The 10,265-nt window shown below is 36.3% G+C and overlaps 3 non-coding genes across 3 annotated transcripts; 1 reads left to right on the forward strand and 2 right to left on the reverse strand.

Moving 5' to 3' along the window:
• Positions 1–2,451: 2,451 nt before the first annotated feature.
• Positions 2,452–2,523, reverse strand: Trnap-ugg (transfer RNA proline (anticodon UGG)). Its single transcript has one exon. It is a non-coding gene; the product is annotated as a tRNA-Pro (tRNA).
• Positions 2,524–4,900: 2,377 nt separating this feature from the next.
• Trnap-ugg (transfer RNA proline (anticodon UGG)) lies at positions 4,901–4,972 on the reverse strand. Its single transcript has one exon. It is a non-coding gene; the product is annotated as a tRNA-Pro (tRNA).
• A 152-nt stretch (positions 4,973–5,124) lies between these two features.
• Positions 5,125–5,196, forward strand: Trnap-ugg (transfer RNA proline (anticodon UGG)). Its single transcript has one exon. It is a non-coding gene; the product is annotated as a tRNA-Pro (tRNA).
• Positions 5,197–10,265: the final 5,069 nt, after the last annotated feature.

A 10,265-nucleotide genomic window follows, 5' to 3' on the forward strand; every position in this document is an offset into this window, starting at 1 on the left:
AGTCGCTACATTTATCAATTCGATGGCTATTATCTATTTACCTCGTTATTCAATTATGCGCCGGCATGTACAATCTAATTGATTACTAAATATCAATTAATTAAGACAAATTTACGGCCAATTACCCATTGAGATCTCGATTTTTAGATAAAGAGAAATCTCTATCTGATGTCGATGAGATAAGAGACTGGATCCAGTTAATCTAATTAACATTGTCTTATAAATTTAATAACAGTTAATTGTTTAACCTTAAAATAATTTCTTTTTAGATATTATCTAGAAATGGGTGGCTGTCCAGTAAAATTGTTAGTTACTAAATACTCGTAAGTAGTTAATTGTACAGAATCTCGGTGATCCAAATGCACCCTATATCCTGAAAATTGCATTGTAATTAATTGGTTCCATTTTTAACGCAAAACATTATCTCATTATATAATAATAACTATTCTTAACCCTTAACTACATACATAACGCGCATTTAAACTTCTTGTAAACTCTTTTTTAGACGTTCATTCATTAGTTCCGTTCAATGTAAAGTATGATATCTTTTATTTTTGTTTATAAACATGAGGTTTTATCTAGTTGGAATAAAATCGATAGGACAGGAAGTGATTTATTAGACTTCGATCGTGGATATAAAAACTGACAGATGCTTTGTTACTTCGTTGGTTAGTCGTGTCGATTCTTGTCGAATTATATCGAAAAAAGTAAAAGTACAAGATTCATATCTGTCACTTGTTACTTTCATTGGTATCAATGAAAAAGGGAAGGTAGATCTTGAATGATTATAACTATTACTAACGGTTACTTCGCGTTCGTTTATTGGTTTTTGGAAACATAAATAGGTAAGTATTGTAGAGGTAGTCATGTAGGTAGGTAGTCAAATATGTATGTAACTTATTGTGTAGTTTAACAACTTGCTGTTACACATTATATTTTTATAAGGTGTTAAAATTTCAGTTTTACAATAATTCGTAAATCTATATTTTTAACCATCTACAAACACAATAACGATTGTTATACTTTACACGTTTATACGAACAAATAAAACAAAATTAACGTTTACACAGAGTTATCTACGTCAATGCAACAGTTCTATTTTTACATTGTGTAGGTATGTTAAATAAAATGTCATACTTATCGACTATTTTTTTCTCAGGACTTCGAATCCCGCAGGCATTAAACAATGGTATCTTTCATTTACTCTCAATTTAAATATTCTTATACTATGTTAAGTAAACCCAAGTACCATACATACATCGGTGGATATAAATAAACTTAATACCTACTTTTTAAACATCTTACTTGTTCACAAAGGTTTCTATTGGTGCGGGAATCGAACCCGCAGCCTCTGACGTGGTGGCCGAGTTCTCAAAACAACAAATCGGTAACGAAAGAGCATTTATTTATTGATTGATATAAATAAATACTTACCAAAACTTTTCATTCCGTTACGGTAGGCATCCAACGGATTAAAGTTAAATGTTAATTTCAATAATAAACTTGTAAATACGGCGTGAATTTGAATTCCGGCTCAAATATACCATTCCCTGTGTCTCGTAGAACCCATAAGTATAATGTATAGCTAATTATAGCATAATATATTGTGCTTTGATGTTTTCCTCGGCTCATTAATGGTACATTACTCTTACTTATGGATTTTGGGACCGTTTATTTATCCGCTACATTACAATGCAACACGGAGAAAGGAATTTATTATAATGTTTGCTATGAAAGTTACGGTTTAGGGATTTACAGGTCATTGGGAATTTCTCATCGGGAAGTCTATAGTTATTTGAAATATCTGCCAAATAACTTTAAGGGCATCTAATCTATAGGTACTTGTTCGTGCATTAGATAGAACATGACTCAAGAAATTGTCTATTGAAATAGAAATAAAGGGCTAATATTTACCACTAGTTTCGACACTTTTACAAAAGGCACAAACAAATACATTTTTTATACGCATAATTAATGAACTACTTAATCTAAAGTTGTCATTTTATCAGAGCAGTTACTTTAATTTTAAACATGGGTACCTATTTCTGAGCCAACTTTTTTAAATACATAATACTTAGTACTGTTATTAACTACAAATTAAGTACAAGTAGGCACGTTACAAGTACTGTAGCAGTGCAGTACATATCATATCCATAGTTTAGTACAGATATCTCACACTTTAATAACATAGTTAATAGCGTACAATTACTTGCGTAAACAATTTAGAAAGGAGGCTAATCAAATCAGTCGCGTTACAAAACAGGACACGCCCGGGATTTGAACCCGAGACGTTTCAATAACACGACATTAAGACAACATAATAATAAAAAAAGAAACGACAAGTTTTCGTAGCTGAATATTAAACAAATTACTTTAACGGTTGTCCAGTTCAAAACAAAAGGTTTAACTATTATTACGCACTGAAAGTGTATCAAAACGTAAAAAAGGCTGGGGCTCGTCCGGGATTTGAACCCGGGACCTCTCACACCCAAAGCGAGAATCATACCACTAGACCAACGAGCCGGTTGAATTTCAGGACGAAGTCTGTAATATCCAGACGGGAAGGCTCTCATCGATTTTCCGGGTGTTTTAAGGTAACTACGTTTTATAGGGCGGTTTTCCGGACATGTATTTCCCAGCCGGTTACACTGTCATATTTAAATGTAAATAATATACACTGTACTTTACATTTAAATACAGTAAACTTACAAATAAGCACCTTTAAAAAGCTACCGACTGAAAAAAAAGCTACTGACTGAAAATCATGAAAATTACTTGTAACAATGTACGAGTAAGTATTCACATTAAACTTCAATAATGACTAATTCATGTTCAATTCATTACAGCTGAACAAATAACGAAACAGAATACAGTTGTTACACAATACAGATGGATCCAATAGTTCCGTCTATGTTCTTTCCATTTACTTTTCAGGGGCTTTCAGGGGAAAAATTCACCAGTCATGAAACTATCATCATTATGAAGTTATTATGTATTTTTAATATCATTCCATCGATGATTTCACAACAAGCAACACGTTTTAACAGTGAATGAGAAAGTTATAGAACTCTTTTGAAGTATATTTTTTTGGAAATCGCGCGAAAATGGAATGCGCTTTTCAAAAATAAATGAAGTCCCTATTTAACTCACAATTTTGAAAAAATAAATTAATATAAGTTTAGATAGTTTCTTATGTAAATAATCCACCAGGAAATTCAGTAAAACTCAACGTAGTTTTCAGGAGTTAGCAAAGGTCAAGCTAATTAACAGAATTTACTCTTCAAAACAGGGACCTCTCACACCCAAAGCGAGAATCATACCACTAGACCATCGAGCCGGTTGTGATACGTTTTAAAACAAATGTTCTGTATAAAAATGTTTGTTTAGTGTATTCAGCTGAAAAACTATTAAGTTTTGAAATAATCGTTTGAATGGTGCATAAAATACTTCAGTTTATTCAAGTTTCAAATAGATTCTGGTTCTGAAAAGTCACGTTTAATGTTTCAAGGTTCTGTACGAAATAAATGTTTATAGAAATGTCACATGAAATGTTTTTGGAAAAGTGTTCTACATGAAACAGCATTTAATTGCGGTTGGTTGAGAGAGAGGGGTTAATTTTGACTCGCAACACTATGCTTATTATTTGACAAATGTGTCGTATCAATTTCTGCGGTCACTGCTTACTTACGTTGCTAACCCAATGACAGCACTCAATAATGATTTATTTTGTAAAAAAGCTGATGTTACCTTATAGCAGTGGTTCCCAAACTTATTTAGTCTACTGCCCACTTTGAGATTGAATTATTTTTTAGCGCCCCCCATTTTTGTAGTCAAGAGTCGAGCTCAGTCGATGTCTAAGAGTCCTTCTAGTAGATGACGCCTCCCAAGCCTCTACACAACGTACCGATTTTTTTTTCTGGGTCTCTTACCGCCCCCCTTTAAGCCTGCAGCGCCCACAAGGGGGCGTTATCGCCCACTTTGGGAAAGACTGCCTTATAGGCTTAATATGATTTAAAAATAACCCTAGAAATCTTTCTAATCAAAGGATCAGCTACTTTCCAACATTTAGGAACTATTAACATAAACTGCTTTAGCAGCAGAATATGACTAACAATATGCCATTTGTACTATTGAAGAGTCAGACTCCCACGATACCTTTCTCCGTGTCAAAATGGCAACATCTTTTTGCAGCTGGATCTGAAGACCTAGATCCTTATTTGATGTGTTATAGGGTTTAATTTTGTGGAGTTTCCAGCATGTTGGAATCACTTTTAAGGTGGTGATGTATTAAATGGCTTGCGGTGTTTTCGAATCAAAGTCGATATGTTACGTAGAGACCACAAGTTTACGATGCTGTACGATTGGATGGCGGAACGTCAAACAGATAGTTCGGCATAAAACCCATCTACGAGTGTAGGTGAATGAGTACTGAGAAGTCACATTTGGCCAGCTGGGTAACCTGGAGATCATTATTTAGCCAATTTATTGATGGCTCATTTTTGGGTTAGTATTGGCAGTGATTGAAGACAACAATGTGGTAGAACGAGAATGCAATGCTGAAGGTATGGGTGTGTGGAGCATTGGGTAGTGCGGTAGTGCCTACTTGATTGACAGTTTTCGAGGATGAAAATCGCTGATAATAATATCATTGCCGGTATATGACTGTGGCTGAAGATACTTAGTAGGTATTCATCTGAATTGTAATAAGATGCAGGTAACTTTGCCTTAAACCTCACGTTAGGTCCTGTTAAAAGTCTTTCTATCTACTTATCTAGATTCTAGATAGATTTCAATATACTTAATCAAATTAGCCCTAAAAGACACGAAGACACTTTTTGAGAGCATTTTGAAGGAATGGCTGGAAGGATGGCTAATTGTCAACTCATTTGTCACCAAAACAGGGCCCGACCGGGATTTGAACCCGGGACCTCTCACACCCAAAGCGAGAATCATACCACTAGACCATCGAGCCGCTGTAGGAGGCATATAATTTACTAACTTCTTAATTTGGTATAACAATAGGAGTATTTACTCAAGTGGTAGAGTAAAATTTTGGGTTGAGATTGGAACATCTTGTGCCAAAACTATTGTAAGTACTTAATAGTTGAAGTAAAGCCTCCAAGCGGCTAGATGGTCTAGTGGTATGATTCTCGCTTTGGGTGTGAGAGGTCCCGGGTTCAAATCCCGGTCGGGCCCTGTTTTGTTGGGGAGGTCTGGAGAGCTTAGATTAAACTAAGAAACACATTAGGAGACAGTTCGTTTTTCAGCCCTCTTCCGATTCCGAAGTTTAGGTAGTTTTTCGCTAAGTAGGTACTCGTATTTTTTCTCCTTTAAACTTCTTACTTCTTCTGTAATTAGACATCAGTCATTCCAAGATAATTAAGATTTAATCAGGCTTAGGAGTGAATATATTCGTAAATCCTTAATTAGAGTTGCTTTGGCATGTATAAAACTTAGTATGGCTGCAATCAATTTGTAATATTCGTACATTTAAAAGAACAGTACCAAAATATCAATATACGAGTAGTATCGACATAGTACAAGCTACATTTTCGGAGTTGGACGGGTTCCACGATACCCGGTTCATATTAAAATATTGAAAGCTCCGGTATTAGGAACATTTTCCGATCCGTTCCCAGGGGCTGTTCGAATTAAATTGAGCATTCCTAATATATTTCAACACAATAGAGCCGTACGACTCAGAACATAGACGCCAGATGCGAATTTGGAACTATGGGTTCTTCTTTAGAAATAAGTAAACATGTTTAGAACAGTGTAACTCTACTCAAATTAAGTGCTTTGGATTTCAAACTTTTTCTGTTTCAGAAATATTTCAGCTTTGATTTTTTTATGAAATCCATTATCTATCGATTTGAAACTTACCTTTTATTCTTAGACATGAGTATTTCAAATTAATATCATTATTATATGTTATCAATATTATTATAACACCTCAGGTATGGACGATAGCACATCTTTAATGGTGCTATTAGCAACAAAATATGTAGAAGTAGTATGATGTGCTGGAGACTGAAATTGGATTTTGTATTTACTCTGCATTTTACCATTTACTGACAAAGTTACACATTAAAACGTATTGTGTAACTTGGCTGCCTAATCCGTGCCTGCTCTTCAGATTTGCCCGCGTTATTACATCACATTTGGATGAAAGCCATTGCAGTGCTGTGATACGACACTTGAATTTGCACCTACTTACAACAACACCAACAATTTGAACCTTGGGCCCATGGAATAAGGCTTACAACGACCGTGGGATCAAGAGGAGTGCGGCCTTTGCGAAGACACGTCGTATATTGAGCCTATGAGTTCTGTGAACTTTGTCGAAGGCTGTTAAATGAGGGTCGGTGACAGTGATGCTGGTTAAAACCTGGTTATTTAACAGCTTGTTTAGTCACTTACACTGCTCTGCAGTGTAACTTTATCAACTAACTTCGCTCGTGTCAGCAGAAAAATGTTATGAAATCATCAACACAAGATGTTTCTACCGTACAACTTTTATTGAGAAGAATTCAAAAGAGGATATGTTTAGATGACGTTATTTCATCTAGACGTTCGGACTTTCCAAGGTAGGAGCAATTGAATACCCTGTTTCGATTTTCTTACAAAAAAGGTAGGAATATGAGTTAAATATTGTTTTTCGTCAGCATCATCACTGTTGCATCTCACTAGTTTCTGATTTATGACCTCTCGTCAACTAAAAACGATACCAGCTAACCGTTCGTTCGCTTCAGCCGAAAGACGTCCATTGCAAGACAAAGTCCTCCCCCAAGGTTTCCACAAAGACCGGTCCTGCGCCGCCTGCATCCAGGCACCTCCCGCGACCTTAACCAGATCATCGGTCCACCTAGTGGGAGGCCTGCCCACACTACGTCTTCCGGCTCGTCTTCCCAGCTAACTGTAGATAAACTTTAACCTAACAAGCTTCGGTGGCACCCGGCTGACAGAGGGCATGCAGCGGAAAGACGGCAGTTTTGGCATCCGCCCGCGAGCACATTGCGAATGCACACGCAGACGGAACCCCAAATTGCTCACCGAGACGCCCACCCATCATAACTCATATGCTGTTTGCTTTACTTGAATGTCACCGGTTACTGACACTGTGTTCGATAAGGAATCCTCTAAAGTGTCAAAAGTTAACTCCTGAAAAGTTTCGGAGCTTAAGAAAAACCTTAATTCAAAACGGCAGTAAAGCTGTAGATACTAGTGTACGAGTAATTCATACGAGTATATTACATTACCTAACTATAAGATGAATAAGAACATTTTTAACCGGCTTAAAAAAAGGATTCTATGTTCCTTTGTATGTATTTTTTTCGGAAAGTTAATCTTCAGGGCTTGAGCCCTTAGAAAATATTTTTCATGATGCCAAATATTACAAGGTGGACCGACAACCTCATAAAGGTAGCAGGAAGGTGCTTAATGCAGGCAGCTACCAACCCTGCGATATGAAAATCATTGGGAGAGACCTATGTTCAGCAGTGGAGGTCCTATGGCTGAAATGATGAAAATTATGTAGATGTAGAGCACAATGAAATAGACAACTACATAGTATGTGTATGTGTTAATTGGTATAGGTGTTATTTAGCCATTGCAATTATAGTTTGGTGTCTTATTAATCGTTTTGATACCTCATTTTATGCATCTAAAACGCCCGGACGTTTTAGCAAAAGTCCGATTTCCAGCATCACAGCAGCTCTTTCATTCGCAGTGCATTTCGGCAGTAATTGTCGTAGTGCGAGTTATTCGGGCTTTATTGCCCATATCAAGTCTGCGCTGTCAGCGTAGGTACCTATTATTAAAGGATAGTGTTTGCTGGGTTTTGGTATGTGATTTTACTATAGACAGTGTAATTAGCTATAGGATGTTTCAATAATAATGAAATTAGTGAAACATTTCAAATCAAAAGAAAAAAATATTTTTTTTAATAATGACAAAACATTTTAGACTAACGCCCTTGGTCATAACCTCTTTTGACCGGAAAAATCAGTCAAAAGTGACCAGTGCTGTCAAAAGTGGTTTTGATAGATTATGAGAATCGAACTTATCGAACTTATGCATATTCCAAAGTTCGAAAAATACGTATGTACTACATAATTTATACTTGATTCACCCATACTATACTTACTTACAATAAAACCAGTAGTATTATATCTTTTAGTGACTTGTTACCCCAAACTGATTGCTATTGCTACCGCCATTCTCGTTTAAAGATCTATTCTCATCACTCAGATTACGGCCGTTAATTTAAACTCCGAACTAGGCCGTATTACCGATCGTTGGCCAATCAGCACGCGCCACACTAAATATCTGCAGGGCTATTCCAAAACGATGTTTACGTAGTTTCGAGTCTATCTGTCACTGTCTGTCATGTTGGCATCTCGCTTTGCACAAGAGGGATGGCAACATTCGAAACTTCGGATATCGTTTTTCGGAGTAACCCCGCTGAATATCTGTGCTCATGAAAGGCTCGTTTTCACAATGCAAGGCGCATTCCGCTATTATTTACGGCTGTATAAAGTTGAGTGTATGCAAATGACACGGGCGATTCTCCACAGATTCATCTTGTAAGTACTCTCCAGGAATTACTTCAAAAGCGTTGGGCTGCTAAGACGGCGCTGTAGAAATAACGGCGGGAGCAGAAGAAAACATGGGAATTTTGTAAGTAATTTACGATTAATAGGCTTTTTTTTAATAATTTATCAGATAGCTATTTACTATTTCAGATACTATTTTATTGAACAAGGTAGGTACTGCATAACCTTCTGCTAGTTAAATCAGTAATCTTACAAGTACAGTCATTCAGTCATATTTATTGACCATTACTCCATATGCCATACTGCATACTTACAATTACTGAAAGCTGGTCTCTGTTGTTTGATGATACTTTTTGTAAAAAAAGCCATAAATATGCGTCCTTTGGATCCCTTAGTTAACTCCGTACTTTTACAATTCGGTCGTACTCGTAAAAGCGTTATTTTAGCGGCACAAGTTTTGAGTCCGTGATGGTGCATACGCGGCCCGATTAGCAACATGTTCGTAAGAAGACGCGGGAATGCGGGCTCGCTTTGTTTCCCCATACTTTAGCGTTTTCAAGCCTATAAACTGACTTAAGTCACTGGCTCTAGTGATGTGTGTACGGCACTTAATTTGTATAAGTATTCGTACTCGTACCTTGCCAAAGTCGTAGTAGCTACTGGGGTAAATATCGACACAGATGTTGATTCAAGATTTATATGTTGTACTAATTATAGTACTGTACCTACTGTACTTGTGCTAATTGTAGTGCACGTGCTTATCACGTGAAATGTCAAATTCTTAATATTTAAAATTTTCAGACATTCAGAAAGTTAAGATCTGAAGTGGCAGCCCTACGAGAACCACCACCAGGCTAAACGGTCGCATACCTATTACTTTTCTATGACGACCAATCCATGTAAGTGCTACTTATACAATTTCTATATTAGTTTTTTTCGTAATCATCAGGCCATTTAGTCTCAATAGCACAAGCACGATTTTTTAATGTACCATACATAGTTTTTGCGGTTCCCACTTGTATTTTTACTAATGTGGGTAGTGTAAACAATTTTTATGTGCAACATTTGAAAGATGAGGTGTGTCGCAGTACTGTCCAAGTCTTATAAGTACACTGACGTAAATAACTATAAAGTTTTGGAGCGATTGTTTTGAGATAAATTTATCATGACTGATTTAAGGTAAGTGATAGAAAAAGTGAACTCCGTAACAAGTGGGTTAATATTATTTAACGATGATGTATTAAACGATAAGATTTTATATTGGATATGTTGGGTACATCTCTAGTCATGATTTCTTAGTTTTTTGTTGACTGTACATAACTTATGTAGATATGATTTATGAGAACAAATTCATTAATTTACAACTTTTGTATAGGACGTTCAAACTTATTTTGCCGTTCCGGTGGCTTATTGACAAGTGTATAAATACTAAGATTTTTCAAACCAGAGAATCGTGAAAGAACCGGCACATTTCATCCGAATACAACTGAGTTTTTACACGAAACCATGTTGTAAATATTTGCTGCACTCCGAATTCACGAAACGCACTCCGGTGATGAGAGGTTGATTTATAAATCTGTGCTAACCATAAACTATGTCATCGGCCATTTTATGTGTTTTCCCTTCGCGATTCTGAACGTTGTAATTTAATATCCAACTCGATATTTGCTTATTGGAAATTCGAGACAATTTGTGACGCAACAGCAACTG

This window comes from Ostrinia nubilalis, chromosome 11, assembly GCF_963855985.1.
Source record: "Ostrinia nubilalis chromosome 11, ilOstNubi1.1, whole genome shotgun sequence".
Taxonomy (NCBI): domain Eukaryota; kingdom Metazoa; phylum Arthropoda; class Insecta; order Lepidoptera; family Crambidae; genus Ostrinia; species Ostrinia nubilalis.